Source organism: Ailuropoda melanoleuca, chromosome 6 (assembly GCF_002007445.2).
Source record: "Ailuropoda melanoleuca isolate Jingjing chromosome 6, ASM200744v2, whole genome shotgun sequence".
Lineage (NCBI taxonomy): Eukaryota > Metazoa > Chordata > Mammalia > Carnivora > Ursidae > Ailuropoda > Ailuropoda melanoleuca.
In genome coordinates, this window is record NC_048223.1 from 25,763,309 (window position 1) to 25,776,319 (window position 13,011).

General features: G+C 36.2%; 1 protein-coding gene across 8 annotated transcripts in view; it reads right to left on the reverse strand.

Moving 5' to 3' along the window:
* The window catches only part of THRB (thyroid hormone receptor beta), a 372,559-nt gene that overhangs the window by 273,715 nt on the left and 85,833 nt on the right, over positions 1-13,011 (reverse strand). For 4 of the 8 annotated variants that reach the window (XM_034662073.1, XM_034662076.1, XM_034662070.1 and 1 more), the window contains exon 2: positions 1,968-2,064. The exons of 3 other annotated variants lie outside the window; for them this stretch is intronic. The gene's annotated coding sequence lies outside the window, so the exon portion shown is untranslated. Of the gene's footprint in view, positions 1-1,967; positions 2,065-2,112; positions 2,134-13,011 lie in introns of those variants that run through there. One more of the 8 variants, XM_034662075.1, reaches the window with a different exon arrangement.

The following is a 13,011-nucleotide window of genomic DNA, read 5'->3' on the forward strand; positions in this document are numbered from 1 at the left end:
CAGATCTAAAACGCTGTTGAATGACCAATTGCACTCCCTTAAAAAAATGTATCAATTGTTTCTTTCCTATTCTTAAGCATAACTATGAGTCAAAACACTAGTTTATATGATTTAAAAAATAAAAATGTCACATTCCCCAATTTAGAAATCAGGAGTCAGGGCAACAGTTAGAATTTAGCATAGGCCATGATGAGTACCGGGCGTTGTATGAAGTGTGGAATCACTACATCGTACACCCGAAACTAATATTACACCGTATGTTAACTAACTGGAATTTAAATTAAAACTTTAAAAAAACAGAGGAGAAAAAAAGAATTAAACGTACAGTCATTTTCAGTTTTATGAAGGAAAAAGACTAGCTAAATATTTTAAAACATTAAGATACTGCTAATATGATTAAAAGCTGCTATCAAGTTTTAAGCAATAGAATTTATTATCTGAGGACAAAAAGAACAGCATTTTGGGACATGATAACACTGGATTTTTAAAAAAACAGTGTTTGAGGATTGGCTTGGCATTTTTGATGCTTTGAAATCAGACTCTTGGGAATGGCCCATCAAAGCAATTTATTATCTTGGATGTGATATGTAAATTGGTCATTTCGTTGCTTAGAGATTTGCTCTACATTTCTGAAAGAAGACACATAATGTAAAACCACATCCAGCCATCAGTGGGTACAAGGAAACACTTTCTCTGTCTCTTTTGCTCTTTCATCCTTTGGCATGCAATAATGAATAAATGAAGAAAGCATATGTCCCTTGCAATCACAGAGTAATTTTTATCAGTGCTAATGCACACAATGAAGCGGGTTCTTGCATTGAATACGCATTTTAGCACATTCGGCAGGTGTCCTTTTATATGGAATTGATCTCTCCTATTCTACTTTCAAAGGTGAAGGACAGCTCATTTGGTCAAAATAAAACACCTGCTGGAGGAGCAGAAGTCATCTCTCTACTCTATCAAGCTATTGTAATTGTAGCTTCTCCAGAAACATAAAAAATGACAGCAAAATGATAATTCAAGTATGCTCTATATTGTATTATAACTGATTATGTGGCAATGGCAAGAATTATGCGGAGTGGAGAGACTGAAAATACCTAGTGACAAACGCCAGGAATTAACCCTTGTGTGTCAAAAAATGGGATTGAACACTTTACAAAGATTCCAAAATATGAGTCATAGGAGCCTACATACACAGTTCACCTGTGAAGAGAGAGGAAACCAGAAGTTCACATAGGCACCCAGAAGAGCCTAATGTCCTTCCTCGGGACAAGGTAGGACAAGGAGGCATAGACAAAGGAAAACGTAGATAATAAAAAATTCAGGTCATTTAAAATAACCACAAAATTCCACACCTAAATTTTTGTCAAATTTTGCTCCCCTCAGTCTACCCAAAAGGTACAATGGTGGCAAAAGCGACCAATTTGAGGTTATGACTTGTTTTTCCAGCCAAGCGACACGATGGTCAGAAATGTATCATCAAAAGGAGAGACCTGTTACATAGTTTAGTGCTGAGCAAAATGAAAACGCAGGGCCCTTGTTCAAAAATTGTGAAGAATTTCAAGATGGTAACAGCAAAACCCTAACTAAACCAAGCACAGGTTGCTGTCCAGGCAGCCAGCCCCACCAACCAGTTAGAAATAAGAAGGCAGCATCTGCCAAACCTATACCTGGGTCTGTTGTCTCTAGCTGGTTTAGCTTCTCTGGCAGAACACACATATACACAGACTCTACAGATTAGGAGTGACCTTGTGTCATTTTCTCATTTTTGGAAACCAACACCCAGAGAAACTAAATGACTTGTCTAAGGTCATGAGTTGAATGACAGAGCCAGCGCTAAATCCCAGGGAGCCCGACTCCCACACTGACATTCTTTCCCCTACACCATGCTACTGGTCTCCAGTTTAAATGTAAATAATTAGGAAATGCTAACTACAATAAAGGGGGCAGAGAGGGGAGGACATTACCTCATCAGAACTTCCTTTTCAACTCTTCTGTGCAAATAATAAAATGCGCTCTAAAAATCCGTTTCAAATTCCTTTTCTGAGTCAACTCTTCCACGTCCTAGGGGAAAGACATCATATGACAGCTTCAGACACTGAAGCAAATTACCTTTTCTGAGAGCTTGCTTGAGCCCTTGGAGTTAACGATCACAGACCAAGGTGGTTATTAGTGGATGGTTATGAGGCAACTAATCAGTGTTCCTGTACAAGTACAAATATTTAAAATAATTGTGAGATAATTTGAACTTTAACACTAAGCTAGCCAAACACATTTGTAATCTGAACCCAAGGTTCTAATAAGTTACTGCCTTTTGGATGTCCTTCAACATGAGGGACATTTTTAGAAAGATTAGCACTTGAGTGGAAACAAAGACTGACATTTTCAACGTAAACATGAGACCTGGAGCTTTTTTTTTTTTTTTTTTTACAATACAAAACGCATGTGTCTTCCTCAGGTGTATGTGTAAATTTAGTACATCAAAACGTCTGGTGCAAGGACAGCATTGTTAAAAGATACTGTACAAATCAAATAGAAAGGAAGCTTTAAAAGCTTAAGAAAAACATCCAACCAGGTGATGAAAGAGTTCAAGGTAGGCTGGCAAACACCATGACGCAATAAAAAAACCCAGTGTTCAGAGAGGCAAAAGACACCTGTCAAGCCCCCTCGACAAGGCACAGGGATTAAGGCCAGATAGATCTCTGGTTCAAATCCCAGCTTCGTATATATTTTGTTTCTGTAAACTGTGGCTAATTCATCTGCAAAATGGGGTTGATACGAAAGCCAAACAGCGAGATCAGATGCTTTCTAGATGCCTCAGTGATCTCTGAAATCTACGATGCACACCCTTTAATTATATCTTATTGAGTTGCCCCTCAGAATTTTTACTGGGGGGGGGAGTTAAAATTAGTTTTGCATATCCAACGCTTTCCATAACTTTATGGTCTGTAGGTAGCAACAGGGAAAAACAAAATATTCTCTGGGTTGGATAAATCTTGGCATAATTATAGGTCTGGTGTGTGGAAAATGAGGGCCGGATGAAAATGGTGCGGAGACATGAGTAACCCAAAGAGTCTGAGGCTACAGCACTTACATCTCATTAACCGCCAATTACCGTATTTATAATTTAACACAAAAAGGAAAAACACAAATGGGGTTTTGAAAAAATCTCTTTTATCTAGACTTCAGTTTATACTTGGCCACTACAGGCAGAATTAATGCAATAGGTTGAGAAAGGGAGTAGTTAGATTGAGAAATAAAAACACTTTTTGATAACATGTGAGGCTATAAAAAATGGCTTGGCTGAATCTATTAACCAAAGATAAATAATACCCTGCAGGAGGAAAAGAAACAACTTTTTCTGGATCATAAGGTCTGGCATGTTTTTAAAGAACTTGCTTTCACTAAAAATGTAACACATCCAATTTAAAGAGACATTTTTTAAATTCGTGATTTCATAACGCTTTTGCATCCGAAATCATGTCTCTGGTCTGGCAACACCATATTCAAGACTTACATCAAAACATGGGGAGAAAAACAGTTCTTATTTATTTGTGTGGTTTCATTATTAATCTTCCTACTATCGCTATCTTTATTATTATTATTGCTATTCTTATTACCACTCCCACTAGTGATGCTGTTACTACTACTGCATTCACATCTGCATTTCTCCATGACCATTGATGGGAATTCTAGTGAATGGCATTTTCCTCCCTTCGGTAGGTAACTGTTTATTTTCATAAGTAACTACAAAACAGTTTTCCAAAGTGAATGAATGTACTTTCCATCCTCCCCTCAGCAATATATGAGAATTCAAATTCCTCAACATTCTCACCGAAATTTGGTGTTATCCTTTTTCTTAATTTTCCCCATTCTAGAAAATATTGAGTGGTTTCTTTTTTTTCTTATTTTTTTTTAATTTAAATTCAATTAATTAACATGTAGTGTATTATTGGTTTCAGAGGTAGAGGTCAGTGATTCATCAGTCTTATATAACACCCAGTGCTCATTACATCACGTGCCCTCCTTCATGTCCATCACCCAGTTACCCCATCCTCCCACCTCCTCCCCTCCAGCAACCCTCAGCTTATTTCCTATGATTAAGAGTCTCTTACAGTTTGTCTCCCTCTCTGATAACATTTTATTGTTCAGCCCCTGAGTCTCTGGCTGGCTCTCTCTGGTGAGTTTATTTATTGTCTCTACCTCAGTGCCCTCCAAGGGCCAGAAGCTTCATCACGTGGAAGCTTATTACAAATGCAACCTATGGAATCCAAAGCTCTGGGGTTGGGGGCCAGGAATATGTGTTTTAACAAGCTCACCCAAAGATTCTGATGCTCAAATGTGCAGAGGAAGTTGACCCAAATGCCAGGGAACAGAGGAAGGAGGGGTGGGAGAGAACTGAAGAGAAACACCTGGAGCCTCCACCTGCAGACTTGACCTTGTCTGCTTCAGGGCAGGCTGCCAATGCCAAGGAAAAGAAAGCAAAGTCTGGGACAGGTCTGCAGGAAAGAGAGCTCCTTCCCGCCCCAGGATGTGGTTGCAGAGGCTCCTGCCTTCAGCTTCCAACTTCCAGGAGGAGAGGCACCACCAGAATTTCCCCCAGCCACTGCTCGTCTCTTTTGCCTGCCAAATATTAAAAAAGACAAGACTCCTTATTTTTCATCAATGCAGGCAAGTCAGATGGAATCAGCTATGATTTCTGAATTAGTATTTCTTAAGGTGTGAGGTTTATGCATTTCAGGGACTCATTGATCCCCAGTCCCACCAAATCAAAATCTCTGGGGGTTTCAGGAGGCTTTAAAAATCACTCCTACACTGTGTCGAATTTGGGTATTGTTTTATTTTTTTGGCCTCACTTGACACTTAGTTTGGGATGAGGTTTCAGAATATATGCTCTAACGCATCTGTCTGTCTTCCCTCCCCTCCTTCTTTCCTTCTGTTCTCAACAACACAAGAAAATTTAAAACACACACACACGGAAGAAAAAACGACCTGTACTTCCATCACCCATTTTGATAAATATAGTTAGATAAAATAACATGTATCGATGAAATAAAATTAGGATATAAAATGGTTACAAAATATCCTTGAATAGATACCACAATATATTTTTGTCACCTATTATTAAACATCTAGAAGCTTTTGTCTAGGTTTTCTACTTTATAAATAACCATCAGCAACTTTGTTAAAAAAAAAAAAAAAAACAAAAAAAACTTTGTACTCCTTCCTGGCCAAATGACCTTCATGGTCAATTCTCAGAATTGGAATTTCTGCTTAAAAAATTGTCTTCCCTTAGAATGCTTGACACACATTGCCAAACTGCCCCTAGAGAGAGAGAGAGAACCAGTTAAGAACCATATTAGGTTGTAAATTGGTAAAGCCATGTTAACGACAATTTCATAATCTAGATATGGAAAATCGAGTATATGTATACTTTTAAAACTGGGAAATCCACATCACGGTATAAAACCTAGAGTGACTCTTTTTTTAAAAAAGATTTATTTATTTATTTGAGAAAGAGAGAGAGAGAAAGAGAAAGTGTGTGTGCACAAGCAGGGGGAAGGTCAGAGGGCTAGAGAGAAGAAGCAAACTCCCTGCTGAGGTGTCCAACAAGGGCCTTGACCTCATGACCCTGAGATCATGACCCGAACCAAACCCAAGAGTTGGATGCTTAGTCAACTGAGCCACCCAGGCACCCCTAGAGTGACTCTTGCTTAAGGAAATACAATAGTAAAAAGTTGGAAATAAACTAAATATTCATCAATACAGGAACAAAGGGATAAATATAACACAGCAGTTAAAATATATGAACTAGGGCGGCACCTGGGTGGCTCATAAAAAAAAAATTATGAATTAGATCTATATGTATCAACCTAGATCTATCTCAAAAACACAACAGCATGGTGATGGGTATTAAGGAGGGCACATATTGCGTGGAGCACTGGGTGTTATAGGCAAACAATGAATCATGGAACATTACATCAAAAACTAAGGATGTACTGTATGGTGACTAACATAACATAATAAAATTTTTTTTTAAAAGATTTTATTTATTTATTCGACAGAGATAGAGACAGCCAGCGAGAGAGGGAACACAAGCAGGGGGAGTGGGAGAGGAAGAAGCAGGCTCATAGCAGAGGAGCCTGATGTGGGGCTCGATCCCACAACTCCGGGATCACGCCCTGAGCCGAAGGCAGACGCTTAACCCCTATGCCACCCAGGCGCCCCCATAATAAAAATTTTTTAAAAACCATAATGGCATAATGTTACATGCAAAAAATCTTGGTCAAAGCACACATACAGGATGGAATTATTTATGTAAAATTTTAAAATTGCTTGTTTTTTCCCCCACGTTGACATTTGCACTGGTGGTGCAAAATCAGTGGTGAGTAAACCTGTGGCCACGTCGCATGGATCTAGGCAGTGGCTCCCGTCGCATAAATAGTCATTGTGCCTTTCACTGCACACGCACTACAGTCTGACCCAAACCAGAAAAGCCAGTTTCATTCAAGAGTGTCTTTAATGAAGTAATAAAAATGATTTTACTTAACTCTCAACACTAGAACACTTTAAAAAGTATTCTGAGCGACACAATAGTATGAATATAGCCCTTCTGTTGCATATGAAAGTATGATGATTGAATTGAGACCCGAACTACCTGCTTTCTTCATAGAACATCATTTTTTAATTAAAAGAAGGAGTAAGAGACAAATTACGGTTATTCAGACTTGGGTGCTTGGCCCACTTTTTCTCAAAAGTGAATGAAGGAAACAACTGGCAATTTTTGTCAATGATAAAATTTCAAGTTTTCAAATGAAAATTAGAATTTTGGAAAACTTATATCTACCACAGAGGGCTTGACAGTTTCCTAATATCTAAAGACTTTTCTGAGATCAGTGGAGACGTAGTAAATAGAATCTTGAATATTGTATGATAAAATGTATCTACCTCTGGAAGATCTGCATTACTCATTGAGCCAATTTTTTCTAAATGGTCAGTGCATGAAGATCCCAGAGTCCTGGGATCAAGCCCCACACTGGGTTCCCTGCTCAGCAAGGAGCCTGCTTCTCCCTCTCCCTCTGCCTGCTACTACCCCTGTTTGTGGTCTCTCACTCTCTCAAAAAAATAAATAAAATCTTAAGAAAAAAAAAAAAAAGAAACTACCACTTGTTGAATTTGGATGTACTATCAAAGCAGAAATTTTGGTTATCAGGAAAGGCTATTAAGATACGTTTCCCTTTTCCAACTACATAACTGTTTGAAGATTGATTTTCTTCATACACTTCACCAAAAAAGCGTGGCACAACAGAATGAATTCAGAAGCAGGTATGAGAATCCAGTTGTCTTCTTTCAGGCAAGACATTAAGGAGATTTGCAAAAGTTTTAAAACAATGTCACTCTTCTCAATAATTTCTTTCTCTTTAGAAAATGTAGCTGTCAAAAAATATTTTTTATGTTAACACATAAAGAGTTTATATTGCTGTTTTAAATGAATTACAAATATTTTAAATGTTCCTGTTTTAATTTCTAATGTGGTAAATATAAACATTAACACACAATAGTTCTTTGGGGAATCTCAATAATTTTCAGGAATGAGCTCAAACAGTTTGAAAACTGCCAATGGAGGGAGAGGACACACAGAACCTCTTATATTATTTTCTACACTTTTCCCTATGTATGTAATTAAAGACAAAAGAGTAAAAAAGCCTACCAGCAGGTTATAAGGATATGCAAGAGCCTAAATTCTGAACAAACCTAAGAATTATCATTAAAGAAACAAACCTTGTGAATTTGAGAGTAAAAAAATGTTATGTCATGATTTTAATATGTCTCTCTTTCATTATGTGAGCTTGAACAATTTTACATATTTTACCGTTGATGTTAATTCTTTTTGTGGGTTGTCCTATTTGTATTCATGTATTTACTTGTTCTTTCAACATATATTTGTTGAACATTTTATATATACCATCTTACTTCTAGGTAGACCTGGCATATAGCTGTGAACAAGTCCTAGAAAGTCTACTGCAGAAGCTGGCACACTGCGGTCTATGGGCCAACTTTGTCCACTTTCTATTTTTGTAAATAAAGTTTTCTTTATGCATTGTCTACGGCTGCTTTTGTACTACAAGGGCAGAGTTGAGTAATTGTAACAGAACTGTGGTGCCTGCAAAGCCAGAAGTATTTACTATTTGTCCTTTACAGAAAAGGTTTGCTGGCCTTTGGTCTTGTGGATTCTATAGGACTGCTATCTCTTTCCTTCATATTTCTAAGGCTGCTTTATATATTAAAAAAAAAAAAAATCTCTGGGGCGCCTGGGTGGCACAGCGGTTAAGCGTCTGCCTTCGGCTCAGGGCGTGGTCCCAGCGTTATGGGATCGAGCCCCACGTCAGGCTCCTCTGCTGTGAGCCTGCTTCTTCCTCTCCCACTCCCCCTGCTTGTGTTCCCTCTCTCGCTGGCTGTCTCTATCTCTGTCAAATAAATAAATAAAATCTTTAAAAAAAAAAAAATCTCAGGATGCCTGGGTGGCTCAATCGGTTAAGTGCCTGCCTTTGGCTCAGGTCATAATCTCAGGGTCTGGAGATCAAGTCCCACATCGGACTCCTTGCTCAGTAGGGAGCCTGCTTCTCCCTCTACCTGCCACTCCCCCTGCTTGTGCTCTCTCTCTCTCTGACAAATAAATATATAAAATCTTTTTAAAAAATCTTGTCTTGCAGATATCTTCCCATCGTCTTTATAGTCTTTTAATTTTGTTTGTGATTTTTCTTCATTGCATAGAGTATTCACATTTTTTGATGAAACTTGATCAAATCTTTTAATATAATTATTCTTAACCTTTTGGGAGCATTGATTTTTAAATAAGTTATTGGTTATTTTTGCTTTTCAATTTATTTCACATGAATTTTTAGATTATTTTGTCACATTATCAAAAGACTCCCTTGGTGATTCTGATTTCAGATGCATTCAGTTGTTGGATTACATTGGGGAGAATTTAATGCCTAAAATATTGATTCGTTTTGTTGAGGAGTACAGAATATTTCCCTGTTAAATCTCATCTTCTTCCAAATTATTTAATATTTTTTTCAAGACAGTCTTACACATTTTTTTGGTAGTCTTATCCATTTATTTTTATAGTTAGTCCTAGTAATTTTTATTTTAGAGCTGCTATTGTGATATGTGGGTTTTTCTGTTTATTTTTAAATTGATTATAGCTAATAAGTACTTTATTTTTCTACACTTATTTTTGTAAGGAGTATAGTGAAAAATTTTATAATACTAAAATCTTGACCATTCTAATAGCTTTTATTTTTTTCAGTTGGTTCTCTTAAATTTTCAATAGAGACGAATGGTGATTTTTTTTTTTACTTCCCCTTTCTAATCACCTTATCCTAATTTTTTCCTTGACAATAAATTTGCAATCCTCCTCTTGTTTCTCAGTTTAATGAAAATACATATATAGCACTTTACAATTGAAAAATTTAATCTTTGTTTCAAATAAATAATCTCTATAATTTTAAGTAGACTTCTGTTTCATTAAGAAATTTCATCAGCAGCAATGTATATTAAATCAAGTTCTTTTCAAACATAGACATGATAAAGTTTTTCTCATTTAACCTATTAATAAGATGAATTATAACAATAGACTAATAGTAAAATTTCTTATGTCCTTAAGAACCAATTGTTTGATTACGTTTTGTTATTGTTTTTATGTCTTGCTAGATTGAATTTGCTCATATATTACTTGAGGTTTTTCAACCTATAAGGTTGATTTATAAGGTTTTGGTGTCACCTTTACTGGGGTTGCCCTCTACTATAAAAGGAATTGGAACAGTCACATCTTTGTTCTACTCCTATAATAGTTTACGGCTGTTAAGATTATAAATTTATTCAAATTATGTCAAAAAAGAGGTACATAGAATGAAGATCATGAGAATGAGATATGGTACAAATTTCCTGCATTAAATAATCTAGAGAGTTATTATAATCAGGCAGTTAAAAATAGCAACAATAATAGAGTCAGATTTAGATCTTAATTTCTTGTTAAATGGGGGCAATTGTGAGGTGCCTTTCACCCCTCCACATAACTACTTGTAGATAGAGCAATAAGGTTCTCCTGTAAGCATTGAATTAACACTTCTTCTAGGTCTATGAGAATAGCCATGGATTGAGACCAACTACAGAGTTTAATCCATGATATTAACACATCCGAAGAAAGAAAAGGTCAACCCTTGGAGTATGACCACTTTAGATAAACTGAACTCAGAGAAAACAAACTTTGGCAGTGGGAGCTGGGTGCTGTCAGCAGGGAGGAGACAGAGAACCAAGAGTTCTAAACATCCAGTTACCAAAATTGTGTTCCATAGTGGTGGTACAGGCATTTCCTCAGGCCTCACCATGCCCTGGAGAAAATGTCCTTCAAGATTATGGCCTTTGCTGATTCCATGTACACCAGCAACTTATGGCTTACGAGTTCTGCAATCTATGCTGATTGTAGAAAAGTTAGAGGAAGCGCCTAGATCTGCAGATCAAGAACATTTTTTTCTGCTAGGAAACATCATCCCTCTGTTTTCATGCAAGATTCATTCCAATGGGTATCTCCATGGGACATGTATGTAATACTAGACCCACTAACTGAAACTGCGCTTCTTTCTTTCTGATTTGAAATGTTGTTAAATTAGTGTGGCATTTTTAGCTGGATAATTTCAAATACATTCTAATTTATAAAAGAATAAAATAATTTGCTACCTTTAGTAGTTTGAGTATTAGAAACAAAAAACATACAACATGCCTCATTGTTCATAACTACCTATCCATGTGGATCTGGACCCTCTAACGGGACAGTTGAGAACTGTTGGGCTGGATAATTCCAATGGCATTTCCATTCCATGAATCTATCAGCCATTCCACCTAACGTGATATAAGAGGATTTCTTAAAGGAGTTATCATTTGGCATCCATTCACTTTTCCCTGAGGTTATCTTTTGTCCATTAGCCAAAGGCATCAAAGGATCCTGAAAAAATTCTAATTCTCATTCTTGGTGAAGTTTGCTACTGACGAATAGCTATTCTATCCTTAGCTTTCATAAAGGAATTCATGGATAATAGTATATCGAAAATATTTGAACCAAGTTATTTGTATCAATAAGGCCCATCTCTAAAGCTATGAGTTTTCTATGTGATTTAAAATATGTCATCTTTAAAAAAATACAGATAGAATGAAATCCTAAGAGAATAAAAATGAATACAATGAGTATTCTGCCAAACTGAACTATATAAATTTGTTGATACTATTTTTTTGCTGAGTAATAGATATATTTTGATCTATAGGACAGAAACATCAAATACCAGCAATTTTATCTAACCCATCTCAACCATTAAAGGTTCATCAGCTTATTTTCTCTTATAGAGTAGAAATGTATCTATCAATTTACCAATGTCAAGAAAATCAGACTGAAACAAACTGGTCTTATTTTTTTTCTCAATTATTGAAACATAATGCTTCTGGGAAGGAAATGACATTTGTTTCATGATTTTCTGTCATTTGGCTTCTCTTCCCGCATCATGCTGAACGAAACAATATTGTACCATTCTGCTGTTGTGATTACACCAAATTTCGACATATGCTTTGTATTTGGCTCTAAGTGCCACTGTGTCACTGGGTTCACACTTGGCTCCAAACTTGAGTGTGTGTGTAAGCTTGTGTGCAATGGCATTTGGGAATTTGTTTCCTGATAACAGAAACCCAAGCATATGTTTGAGACCAAGCATCCCTTTCCTTTTGACACATTTTCTGTGATTAGATTCATTAAGAAATTCAACAACAGCATTAAAAATTAGAAGGGGTGTGTATCTGTAAACATCAACTGTGGTTATGGCAAAGACCTTTATGTCAACTGAAATGTGTCTTTGGGAGCCATAATCCAACCTACAAGACACATTTTCATTTACTTTACAGCACAGTTCAAATCATTACGGAAGAAAAAAACCTTTCCCATAAAGAAAATAAAGATGGTGAAATAACATGGCTTATTTGAACATCAAACTATCCTCTATAAAAATGTCAGCCTAACTGGATTACTTCCATCAATGCTGCAAAAATAGAATCAGCAAATGAGACTTTGATGCTGGTGGCTGAAAAAAAAAATTTTTGGTATTTAATTCTTGTGGTTTATGAGGTTACTAAAACTCTCGATGTAATTACGGCTTGAAACTTTCTATCATTATTTTATTTATAGTCTTCTAAAGGAAGTGGTGTAAATTGCATTCTTTAAAATATCATCGAACATGTTTTAAGTGCCCAAAATGTCATAGGGAGTGAAATATAATTACACAAAACATGAACAAGTTTCTGGCTACAAATTTAAGACCCATGAATACCAGAGGGATGAAGCCCCAACTATAAGTGAAATTAGCATGGACAAGATACATTCTGTAAGAATTCAGGTTGGGTGACATGAAAGATATTTGGGTATCATTTTTAGTTATTTGTTCTAAATCAAATGTGATAAGAGAAATAAAATCATATTGTTTTTAGAAATAAAAAATAATACAAATCTTTGTGAGAATGTATAATGAGAATGATGAAAATATCTGGTGTATGTCATAAGACCATTGTAAAATCAAATTAAATAATCTATGAAAGCACTTTGCACAGTACCTGACACATAGAAATGCTAGATAAATATTAGAATTTTTAGAAAGAGAATATCATGCATATTGAAACGAGATTCTGAATATAGCACTGATGGTAACAGAGAGGCAGTTGGGAAAATGTGGTCCTCATGCAGCTGCAACTGTAGGAATCAATTAAAAAAAACCACATGTTCCTGATTTCATTGATTAAAAAGCAATTCATGAAAACATCTGTAGACATCCTTGCATTTAAGGCTCAATTTGTTTGGCTTGTCCACTGCTATTCATTTAGGACTCAATATGTTTAGCAGACCTTTGATGAGGTGAAGTAAATATCAGGTTCTAAAAGCTATTTTCTCTATGGGCTACTAAAGTTGATTGT